General features: G+C 42.6%; 2 pseudogenes across 2 annotated transcripts in view; one reads left to right on the forward strand and one right to left on the reverse strand.

Moving 5' to 3' along the window:
• Positions 1–5,545, reverse strand: part of LOC311144245 — a 49,376-nt pseudogene extending 43,831 nt beyond the window's left edge. The window contains exons 1-2 of the transcript XR_014615580.1: positions 5,452–5,545; positions 2,771–3,799 (exon numbers count right to left, since the gene is read on the reverse strand). The product of XR_014615580.1 is annotated as an uncharacterized misc_RNA (transcript). The remainder of the gene's footprint in view (positions 1–2,770; positions 3,800–5,451) is intronic.
• A 2,309-nt stretch (positions 5,546–7,854) lies between these two features.
• On the forward strand, positions 7,855–8,934 carry LOC311144999 (isotocin-neurophysin IT 2-like; annotated as a pseudogene). The gene is made up of 3 exons: positions 7,855–7,974; positions 8,259–8,458; positions 8,786–8,934. The product of its transcript is annotated as an isotocin-neurophysin IT 2-like (transcript).
• Positions 8,935–12,655: the final 3,721 nt, after the last annotated feature.

Genomic DNA, 12,655 nt, shown 5'->3' on the forward strand with positions numbered 1-12,655 from the left:
AGACTAGTAACTCCAGTAACTCTAGACTAGTAACTCCAGTAAATCTAGACTAGTGACTCCAGTAACTCTAGACTAGTAACTCTAGACTAGTGACTCCAGTAACTCTAGACTAGTAACTCCAGTAACTCTAGACTATTAACTCTAGACTAGTGGCTCCAGTAACTCTAGACTAGTAACTCTAGACTAGTGACTCCAGTAACTCTAGACTAGTAACTCCAGTAACTCTAGACTATTAACTCTAGACTAGTGGCTCCAGTAACTCTAGACTAGTAACTCCAGTAACTCTAGACTAGTAACACTAGTAACTCTAGACTAGTAACTCCAGTAACTCTAGACTAGTAACTCTAGACTAGTAACTCTAGACTAGTAACTCCAGTAACTCTAGACTAGTAACTCCAGTAACTCTAGACTAGTAACTCCAGTAACTCTAGACTAGTAACTCTAGACTAGTAACTCTAGACAAGTAACTCCAGTAACTATAGTCTAGTGACTCCAGTAACTCTAGACTAGTAACTCTAGACTAGTAACTCCAGTAACTCTAGACTAGTAACTCCAGTAACTCTACACTTGTAACTCCAGTAACTCTAGACTAGTAACTCTAGTAACTCTAGACTAGTAATTCTAGACTAGTAACTCCAGTAACTCTAGTCTAGTAACTCCAGTAACTCTAGACTAGTAACTCCAGACTAGTGACTCCAGTAACTCTAGACTAGTAACTCCAGTAACTCTAGACTAGTAACTCCAGTTACTCTAGACTAGTAACTCTAGACTAGTAACTCCAGTAACTATAGTCTAGTAAGTCCAGTAACTCTAGACTAGTAACTCCAGTAACTCTAGACTAGTAACTCTAGACTTGTGACTCCAGTAACTCAAGACTAGTAACTCCAGTAACTCTAGACTAGTATCTCCAGTAACTCTAGACTAGTATCCCTAGGCTAGTAACTCCAGTAACTCTAGACTAGTAACTCCAGTAACTCTAGACTAGTAACTCTAGACTATTAACTCTAGACTAGTAACTCCAGTAACTATAGTCTAGTAACTCCAGTAACTCTAGACTAGTAACTCCAGTAACTCTAGACTAGTTACTCTAGACTAGTAACTCCAGTAACTCTAGACTAGTAACTCCAGTAACTCTAGACTAGTAACTCCATTAACTCTAGACTAGTAACTCTAGACTAGTTACTCTAGACTAGTAACTCTAGACTAGTAACTCCAGTAACTCTAGACTAGTTACTCTAGACTAGTAACTCCAGTAACTCTAGACTAGTAACTCCAGTAACTCTAGACTAGTAACTCCATTAACTCTAGACTAGTAACTCTAGACTAGTTACTCTAGACTAGTAACTCTAGACTAGTAACTCCAGTAACTATAGTCTAGTAACTCCAGTAACTCTAGACTAGTCTCTCTAGACTAGTGACTCCAGTAACTCTAGACTAGTAACTCTAGTAACTCTAGACTAGTAACTCTAGACTAGTGACTCCAGTAACTCTAGACTAGTAACTCTAGACTAGTAACTCCATTAACTCTAGACTAATAACTCCAGTAACTCTAGACTAGTGACTCCAGTAAGTCTAGACTAGTAACTCTAGACTAGTAACTCCAGTAACTCTAGACTAGTAACTCCAGTAACTCTAGACTAGTGACTCCAGTAAGTCTAGACTAGTAACTCCAGTAAGTCTAGACTAGTAACTCCAGTAACTCTAGACTAGTGACTCCAGTAAGTCTAGACTAGTAACTCCAGTAAGTTTAGACTAGTAACTCCAGTAACTCTCGACTAGTGACTCCAGTAACTCTAGACTTGTAACTCTAGTAACTCTAGACTAGTAACTCTAGACTAGTGACTCCAGTAACTCTAGACTAGTTACTCCAGTAACTCTAGACTAGTAACTCTAGTAACTCTAGACTAGTAACTCTAGACTAGTGACTCCAGTAACTCTAGACTAGTAACTCTAGACTAGTAACTCCATTAACTCTAGACTAGTAACTCCAGTAACTCTAGACTAGTGACTCCAGTAAGTCTAGACTAGTAACTCTAGACTAGTAACTCCAGTAACTCTAGACTAGTAACTCCAGTAACTCTAGACTAGTGACTCCAGTAAGTCTAGACTAGTAACTCCAGTAAGTCTAGACTAGTAACTCCAGTAACTCTAGACTAGTGACTCCAGTAAGTCTAGACTAGTAACTCCAGTAAGTCTAGACTAGTAACTCCAGTAACTCTCGACTAGTGACTCCAGTAACTCTAGACTAGTAACTCTAGTAACTCTAGACTAGTAACTCTAGACTAGTGACTCCAGTAACTCTAGACTAGTGACTCCAGTAACTATAGAATAGTAACTCTAATAACTCTAGACTAGTAACTCTAGACTAGTGACTCAAGTAACTCTAGTCTAGTAACTACAGAAACTCTAGACTAGTAACTCCAATACCTCTAGACTAGCAACTCTAGTAACTCTAGATTAGTAACTTTATACTAGTAACTCCAGTAACTCTAGTCTAGTAACTACAGTAACTCTAGACTAGTAACTCTAGACTAGTAACTCCAGTAACTCTAGACTAGTGACTCCAGTAACTCTAGACTAGTAACTCTAGACTAGTAACTCCAGTAACTATAGTCTAGTAACTCCAGTAACTCTAGACTAGTAACTCTAGACTAGTGACTCCAGTAACTCTAGACTAGTAACTCCAGTAACTCTAGACTAGTGACTCCAGTAACTCTAGACTAGTGACTCCAGTAACTCTAGTCTAGACATAGATGGTCTCAGTACTGACCTGTATGGCTTCACGTCACTATGCTGCATCATGTGTCTCTTCAGGTGGCTGGTCTGGGTGAAGGCCTTGTGGCACACCTGGCACTTGTGTGGCCGTGTGCCCTGGTGGGTGAGCAGGTGAGTGTGCAGGTGGCTCAGCTGCTTGAACCGATTTCCACACAGATGACAGCCGTGAGGCTTGATCCCGCTGTGGCCCAGGATGTGTGTGACCAGGTTATACTTGGATGTGTACGACTTCTCACACATACGGCACTTCCAACGCTTCTGATCTCCTCCTATATCTACGTGGTAGCTGTCGTCAATGTGGATGTTGAGACCCAGCTTCTCAGTGCTGGTCATCCCACCTCGGGGGCATCCGTCTGGGCTGCGCCGACTAGGTCTGAGTGCCTCTCTGGGGTAGAAGGCTCCAGGAGAGAGGTGCATGATGGGCCCAGGCATGAAGAAGGGGAAGGGGAGGAGGCTGGGGTGGATAAGGGGGAAGAACGGGGGAGGAGGGTGGTGGCGGAGGAGAGGAGAGGGTGGCCACACAGGTGAGGGGCTGAGTGGTTCCTGTTTCACCTGAAACGGGAGGCCCATAGGTGGCTCATATCTGGACAGAGCCCTGTGGTGCAGCTGGAGATGGCTCAGGTCGATCATATCTGGGATGGGCATGGGAGAGGGAGGGGGACGTGGGCGAGGAGGGAGGGAGAACGGAAGGTGGGAGAGATCAACAGTCCTGGTGTTGCCTTGACACTCCACCTCCTCCATGTCTCCTGTAGGGGATTCGGAACCCTCAATTGTTTGTGGAGTTCTTTTGCATTTTTGGGAGCCTTCCCTCTGGGTGTAATGCATGCCCTCAGAGCCCAGGGGGCGATGGTGAGTCAGGGGGCTGTAGGCCTCTCTGGTCGGGACGAGGAAGAGTTTGGGCGGGTTCAGGTAGAGTGGAGGTGGGCTCAGATAAAGACTGTGGTGAGAGACAGGTCTCAGGTCTTCCCTATGAGGACTCCTCCTGTCTGATCTGAAACCTATAATGTCTGTGTCCATCATTTACCTGCATGGGGAAATATACAGAGGAAATCTGTTATTTATGTCAACCATTACAATATGATTACCATAAGCATGCTTCTCCAACACCTGAGGAAGAGAAACAGTCCTTCTTTTGGAGTTACCTACCTACTGCACAGGTAGCCGTGACAACACTAATCACTGTCCTCTCTGTTACACCTTTATAGCCTGTCACTTCTCGCTTCTGTACTGCCATCCCTTCTTCCTCTACCATCCATCCCTCTGAAACAGGAACTAACATTCACTTCTCCCCTCTCTCTGCTTTGTTCATCTTTTTGCATGGATGGGTGGAAGGGTGCCCATCTCCTTTTGTCCTCCACTACGTCTCTGTGTTAGATCTCTTACTGTGCTCTAAAGAAGCACAGGTTCCAAACAAATGGACCACTTTGTAGATCTGCATACTCTACTTAAGAAGAGCCAACCAACTACATCCACTATAGAGTAGCCTGTGAATGATTAGATTCATATTGGCATTTTTGTAGTTATGAGCTGAAGACAGTTGGTGGGAGGGACACAGGAGATTAGATGTGATAGAGGGAATCATAAAATCAAACAGTGAAGTGTTCAACTTCTGCAGTTCGGCTAAAAGAGGATGAGACAATACTGTTAGTAGCCCTTTCCTGCAGTCAATGACCAAAAGCGCCCTCTTTGGCCTCATGGGTAGAATGTTATTAATATATATTTTTTTTACAACGAAGAACCTGTGTTTCAATGTCAAATAAAGTGTAATATTGGAATGCAAACTCAAAATGTAATACATTTCACCTCTATATCTGTCATTGTACAGGTGTCTTCTTTTTCTAAAGCCCATACCCATGTGTATGAGGTGTATACTTTTGCTTCAAAGTAGATTTGTTTAAGACTACAAAGAATCACTCTGTGTGACCCTGATTTTGCCCACTGCTGTAAAAGGTTAATTAATAATGATGCCAGTTATGTAAATACAGTGTGGGTGACATTTCTCTGAACTGCTATCGTTCTACAGAGCAAACCAGTGAGAACTTCCATGGTTGATAGGGATTGGGATGGTGATGGTCATCATAAAGGATAAAGATTAGGTCACAATTAAAATTCTTGTTAATAAAAATACACTTAACAAATGGGCTACTCTAAGCTTCAATTTGTTATTGCATTCACAGTGTGAAAAGAATATCATGATGTGAAGAATACGATATAAAAATATTAAGATATTATGAAAACATGTACAGTAACCTGTTAAATCAAATTTTCCTCACATGCACACAGATGACAACCAGATATCAAGGCATATTCAAACAATTTCTCTATGATTTTTATGAATCACCTCAAATACTTTCACTCCGTTACTCTGCTCCACACATAGCACTATCAGACACAAGTACTTACAATATCTCTATTTAGGGATTACACACACTTTCTCAAACATTTTTTAAACGCTAAATGTTTCTCCAGAACCATGCCCCTACTGTCTATTCTACACAGAACATGGTGCAGTATTGAAAGACCCCTCTGTGTCTTTCTCTCTCTGTCTGTCTGCCCTGCCAGTGTGTATCCCCAGTGAATACAATACAACATAGCTCACACAATCAACAGAAGCCCCTCCTCACCCTCCTGTCATCCCATGCCCTGTTAGTCCTCAGCTGGACCTGAGACACTCACCAGCTCAGTGTAGCTCAGTGTAGGCTCAACCTCTCTGTCCTCTGTACTGTGGCAGAAGTGCAGTAGCTGTGTGTTAGGCTGGATACCAGCTCCTGTACCGATCTCTCTGGCCTGCTGCTGTCCTGACAATGAGCCACCCGTCCACGGACAACATTTGAAGTGACTTAAGAAAGAGAACAGGAACAATCGCTTTGTTCTCATTTTTCAGATGAGTACCTTCGGAGAGAAGGAAGGAAGGGAGGGGAGAGGAAGTCAACAAGCCTAGTGCCTTCCTGCTGAAAAATAAGGAAACACTAGATAGACATCTTCATTTCTCTACAAAATAAGGATTTACACAGCTTTCAGAGAGACTGGATGAGGCTTGTTTTAAACAATTGAATAGTAGTACAATGCTGATTGAATATTGTACGTTAGTAAACAGGCATGCAAGTCTAGGAGAGGAGTTTTAGACTGCCAACACCAACAGTTCTGGGAATCACTTTCACAATCCTGCTTTTTCCATCCTTCAGATTACCACCCACATGCTAGATTCACACTGGTTAAACATAATAACACTGTATGTATCTATAAAGTTAGTTAGTGCAATAATGGATTCAGGATATGTGGAAAAATTTGGTGCTGGAAAGACAATTATGCATAGATTATTTAATTGGCCAATTAGGAACCACCACAGAAAGGTAATGCATATGTTGTCTTGTGAAGCTGGTGTATGCTCTGTGAATGCTCATGCTTATGTTATAAAGTTTAAGTGTCTTGATGACATGACTTCAGTATTCCAAGTCATTTAGACACACATATAAATCAAAGTGAAGGATTGAGTTGGCTCATGTAGGACAGTGTAACATGTAGTGAATCAATACAGCAACATGGGGGAAGGAGAACCCCACTGCACCATGAGAGGAGAGCTCAGTTGTTGGCCAAATGATGTCTGACTGGTAGTTTGCTAGGTCACAGAGCAGCAACACTATGGGCCATTTCAAATACTCTTTAAAAGTGATGAAGGGTGCACATACAACATATTTGAACTGGGCCATCATTGATCTCTCAGTCAGGCCTATACACAAGCAAATAGACACGTTCCTGGCAGCAACACCAAGCCTTTTCTTGTCTTACCTCACAGTGACTCTTCATAGTGGGTACTGACTCTGAAAGGTTGAAAACTGTGATGTCACATAAATCTTATGACACGTGTATGTACCGATCATCTGATGTAAACTCTTCCCCCATAATTTAACAGATATATTGACCCTGCCTTTCTCCATCAATACAGGATTACTAATCCGGAAGGCACTAATTGAGCTCATCTCATTCGAAGAGTGAAAGTCTCTAATAGGAAGTCGATTAGCATTGTCTGTGTTAATGGACTCATTAAATAAATTAACCTAAGACCTCGACAATGTGTACTAATTGCTATGAGGTATTAGAATGTTTATTAAGGTAATATATCAGGTATATTGTGCGTGTGTGTGTGTGTGTGCTTGTGTGTGTGCTTGTGTGCCAATGTGTGTAGACATCAGCTCCAAGTGATTTTAATGTAATAAATCTGTTTCAAGTATTCCCACGCATAATAGAGAGACACGTGATCATATACAAATGTAAGCAAGGTTTGAAATGATTACTTTTTAGTCAAACCTTATATCTGTTTGGGCTTCTTGCGGTCAATTTTCAGTCTACAAATTATTTGTAATTTTGTTCCGGCCACCGACCATCCGCTCCAGAAGAAATCGGCCCACGACTGAATCTAGTCGATGATCGATGCCCTAGTGTATAATCTCAATATGTACAAATATGTCCAAATAGGTCTTCTTATCCCATCACTTTATGATACTGTTTTCCCAATCCTTGATCTGGAACCAATCTATAGGATGTAGCCAACAAGTCTGTTAGATAGTTAGCTAACACTGAAAAACACTGCTCTACAGTAATTGCCTCACAATCACCATCTCATCTCGTCATCTCTCTAATAAGGTCATTGGTCATAGGTCCAGGTTCAACACATCCCCCCATCTCCATCTACATACCAAACACTTTCCGTCTGTCTCATTCTTCCAACCCATCTCCTCTTTCACATGCATGGTCACGGACACAGGCCCTCCTCTAATGACTGACTCTATGGCTGAGGTCGCACCAGGCCACTGTATGACTGCACTACAGGCCAGGCATCTGCCAAGCCCAGCCCAAGCCAGGGGCCAGCGCTATCAGGAGGGAAGGTGCGTAATACAGGTTAGTTAATTAACCCTAAGTGGATGTCAGGGGTCCTTGTCACTCCCTGGGAGAGAGGAGAGAGGGTATTTAAGAGGTCTGGGTGCTACTGAAGATACAGAAGAACTTCAACATTCACCTGGGAGTCACTCCGAACCGAACAAACACGACTTGTACTTTATTCCTCTTCTCTCAGTAGAGATGACTGGAGCCGCTGTATCCTTGTGTCTACTCTTCCTCCTGTCTGTCTGTTCAGCCTGCTAGATCTCCAACTGTCCCATCGGGGGCAAAAGGTCCATCATGGACGCTCCACAACGCAAGGTGAACCGCAACTGGATCTGTCTAGAATCTAGATCTAGACTATTTGAATATAATGTGTATTGTAAATAACAGGTATGATTTATCTTAGAGATGCATCAAGTGGAGTAGGAACTCAAAGTGAGGCTCTGTAGAAGTACTGAATTCTGAAGAAACTGCATTTCTGAGATTTCACAATGAACCGTTACCTTCCCTGTGAAAAAAGGGAGAAAGAATGTTGATAAGAATCTATTTTTTTGAATGATGGTACGACTTAATACCCGACTGTCCCTTCTCTCCCCCTGCAGTGCATGTCATGTGGGCCAGGGGAGCAGGGCCGCTGCTTCGGCCCCAGTATCTGCTGTGGGAAGGGGCTGCTGGATGGGCCCCCCAGAGACGGCACGCTGCATGGAGGAGAACTACCTGCCCACCCCCTGCCAGGCAGGAGGGAGACCCTGTGGATCTGAAGCAGGACGCTGCGCCACACCAGGAATCTGCTGTGACTCAGGTAAAAAAACTTCAATGTCATGTTTCTGGGATGATCTCTATGGTTATACATTTACATTTATCAGACGCACTTATCCAGAGCAACTTACAGTTAAGTGAGTGCATACATTTCCATACTGACCCCCTGTGGGAATCAAACCCACAACCCTGGCGTTGCAAACGCCATGCTCTACCAACTGAGCTACATCCCTGCCGGACATGCCCTCCCCTACCCTGGACGACGCTGGCTAATTGTGCGCCGCCCCATGGGTCTCCCAGTCGCGGCCGGCTACGACAGAGTCTGGATTCAAACCAGGATCTCTATTGACACAGCGATGCAGTGCCTTAGACCACTGCGCCACTTGGGAGACTTATACCACTGGTTCTAATAGAGTGGTGGATAAAATCAGCCAATCAGAGGGCAGTGATTTCGATGACGTCATCCTCAGGCTCCTGCACTTGGCTGGCCACACCCCTCCTCATCGAGTCCACCAATGAGCTGCCAGTGATGCCAGGGTTCCATGGGGGACTTTTGAGAGATTGGCTGTTAGGAGTTGTAGTTCAAAGTAACCCAGTTGTAGTTCATTGATCAATCCATCTATAGTGCCTTGCATAAGTATCCCCCTTGGCGTTTTTTCTATTTTGTTGCATTACAACCTGTAATTTAAATGGATTTTTATTTGATTTCTTGTAATGGACATATACAAAATAGTTCAAATTGGTGAAGTGAAATGAATTTTCTAAAAATTCTAAAAAACACCTAACGGAAAAGTGGTGCGTGCGTATGTATTCACCCCCTTTGCTATGAAGCCCCTAAATGAAATCTGGTTCAACCAATTACCTTCAGAATACACATAATTAGTTAAATAAAGTCCACCTCTGTGCAATATAAGTGTCACATGATCTGTCACATGAACTCAGTATATATACACCTGTTCTGAAAGGCCCCAGAGTCTGCAACACCACTAAGCAAAGGGCACCAACAAGCAAGCGGCACCATGAAGACCAAGGAGCTCTCCAAACTGGTTAGGGATAAAGTTGTGGAGAAGTACAGATCAGGTTTGGGTTATAAAAAAATATCAGAAACTTTGAACATCCCACGGAGCACCATTAAATCCATTATTAAAAAATGGAAAGAATATGGCACCACAACAAACCTGCCAAGAGAGGGCCACCCACCAAAACCCATGGACCAGGCAAGAAGGGAATTAATCAGAGGCAACAAAGAGACCAAAGATAACCCTGAAGGAGCTGCAAAGCTCCACAGCGGAGATTGGAGTATCTGTCCATAGGACCACTTTAAGCCATACAGTCCACAGAGCTGGGCCTTACAGAAGAGTGGCCAGAAAAAAGCCATTGCTTAAAGAAAAAAATAAGCAAACACTTTTGGTATTTGCCAAAAGGCATGTGGGAGACTCCCCAAACATATGGAAGAAGGTACTCTGGTCAGATTAGACTAAAATTGATCTTTTTGGCCATCAAGGAAAATGCTATGTCTGGCGCAAACCCAACACCTCTCATCACCCCGAGAACACCATCCCCACGGTGAAGCATGGTAGTGGCAGCATCATGCTGCGAGGGTGTTTTTCATCGGCAGGAACTGGGAAACTGTTCAGAATTGCAGGAATGATGGATAGCGCTAAATACAGGGACATTCTTGAGGGAAACCTGTTTCAGTCTTCCAGAGATTTGAGACTGGGACGGAGGTTCACCTTCCAGCAGGACAATGACCCTAAGCATACTGCTAATGCAACACTTGAGTGGTTTAAGGGGAAACATTTAAATGTCTTGGAATGGCCTAGTCAAAGCCCAGACCTCAATCCAATTGAGAATCTTTGGTATGACTTAAAGATTGCTGAACACCAGCGGAACCCATCCAACTTGAAGGAGCTGCAGCAGTTTTGCCTTGAAGAATGGGCAAAAATCCCAGTGGCTAGATGTGCCAAGCATATAGAGACATACTCCAAGATACTTGCAGCTGTAATTGCTGCAAAAGGTGGCTCTACAAAGTATTGACTTTGTGGGGGGTGAATAGTTATGCACGCTCAAGTTTTCTGTGTTTTTTGTCTTATTTCTTGTTTGTTTCACAGTATAAAAAAAAAAATCATCTTCAAAGTGGTAGGCATGTTGTGTAAATCAAATGATACAAACCCCCCAAAAATCCATTTTAATTCCAGGTTGTACGGCATCAAAATAGGAAAAATGCCAAGTGGGGTGAATACTTTCGCAAGCCACTGTATTTCATCTACCCACCCATTTACTGGCCTCCTTCTTCAGTACATAGGGACCCTGAGCACTCCTCTGTAGATTGCCTTTGTATTGCATACTAATATATTTTATGTACTGTATGTATAGAAATAGCTACATGACTTAGGACTTGGTGGCAAAACCCTTGTTGGCAATCACAGAGGTCAGACGTTTCTTGTAGTTGGCCACCAGGATTGCACACATCTCAGGAGGGATTTTGTCCCACTGCTCTTTGCAGATCTTCTCCAAGTCATTAAGGTTTCGAGGCTGACGTTTGGCAACTTGAACCTTCAGCTCCCTCCACAGATTTTCTATGGGATTTAGGTCTGGAGACTGGCTAGGCCACTCCAGGACCTTAATGTGCTGCTTCTTGAGCCACTCCTTTGTTGCCTTGGCCGTGTGTTTTGGGTCATTGTCATGCTGGAATACCCATCCACGACCCATTTTCAATGCCCTGGTTGAGGGAAGGAGGTTCCCACCCAAGATTTGACGGTACATGGCCCCATCCATCGTCCCTTTGATGCAGTGAAGTTGTCCTGTCCTCTTAGCAGAAAAACACCCCCAAAGCATAATGTTTCCACCTCCATGTTTGACGGTGGGGATGGTGTTCTTGGGATCATAGGAAGCATTCCTCCTCCTCCAAACACGGCGAGTTGAGTTGATGCCAAAGAGCTCGATTTTGGTCTCATCTGACCACAATACTTTCACCCAGTTCTCCTCTGAATCATTCAGATGTTCATTGTCAAACTTCAGACGGCCCTCTATATGTGCTTTCTTGAGCAGGGGGACCTTGCGGGCGCTGCAGGATTTCAGTCCTTCATGGTGTAGTGTGTTACCAATTGTTTTCTTGGTGACTATGGTCTCAGCTGCCTTGAGATCATTGACAAGATCTTCCCATGTAGTTCTGGGCTGATTCCTCACCGTTCTCATGATCATTGCAACTCCACGAGGTGAGATCTTGCATGGAGCCCCAGGCCAAGGGAGATTGACAGTTATTTTGTGTTTCTTCCATTTGCGAATAATCGCACCAACTGTTGTCACCTTCTCACCAAGCTGCTTGGCGATGGTCTTGTAGCCCATTCCAGCCTTGTGTATGTTTACAATCTTGTCCCTGACATCCTTGGAGAGCTCTTTGGTCTTGGCCATGGTGGAGAGTTTGGAATCTGATTGATTCATTGCTTCTGTGGACAGGTGTCTTTTATACAGGTAACAAACTGAGATTTGGAGCACTCCCTTTAAGAGTGTGCTCCTAATCTCAGCTCGTTACCTGTCTAAAAGACACCTGGGAGCCAGAAACCTTTCTGATTGAGAGGGGGTCAAATACATATTTTTCCTCATTAAAATGCTAATCAATTTATAACATTTTTGACATGTGTTTTTCTGGATATTTGTTGTTGTTTTTCTGTCTCTCACTGTTCAAATAAACCTACCATTAAAATTATAGACTGATCATTTCTTTGTCAGTGGGCAAACGTACAAAATCAGCAGGGGATCAAATACTTTTTTCCCTCACTGTATGATTATTCTTACAAGTGTAAAGATTCCAAATTTGTATTTTAATGAAGCTTGTGAGAGTATGCATTGTTTAGGTATTTTTCTTTCTCAGCTAACTCAAATGACCAGTTGTTCAACATCTACATCTGAAACATGAAATTAGTGGCTAAGTGCTGTGCATATTGTAGTTCTCATATTTACTGTAATGTTAGGCTTAGCATTTAGGCCTGCACAAAGTTTTGGTAAGTCACTACAATGGACCATGAAAAATCCTGTGCTTTGTAGAGCAGTATCTGTTTTATGGAGTTTATAATAATAATAATATAATAATAATAATAATAATAATAATAATAATAATAATAATAATAATAATAATAATAATAATAATATAATAATATATAATAATATATATAATAATATAATAATAATAATATATAGTAATATAATACTAATAATATAATATATGTAAGAATAAGAA

The sequence above is a fragment of the Coregonus lavaretus genome, assembly GCF_964263955.1.
Source record: "Coregonus lavaretus genome assembly, chromosome: 17".
Taxonomy (NCBI): domain Eukaryota; kingdom Metazoa; phylum Chordata; class Actinopteri; order Salmoniformes; family Salmonidae; genus Coregonus; species Coregonus lavaretus.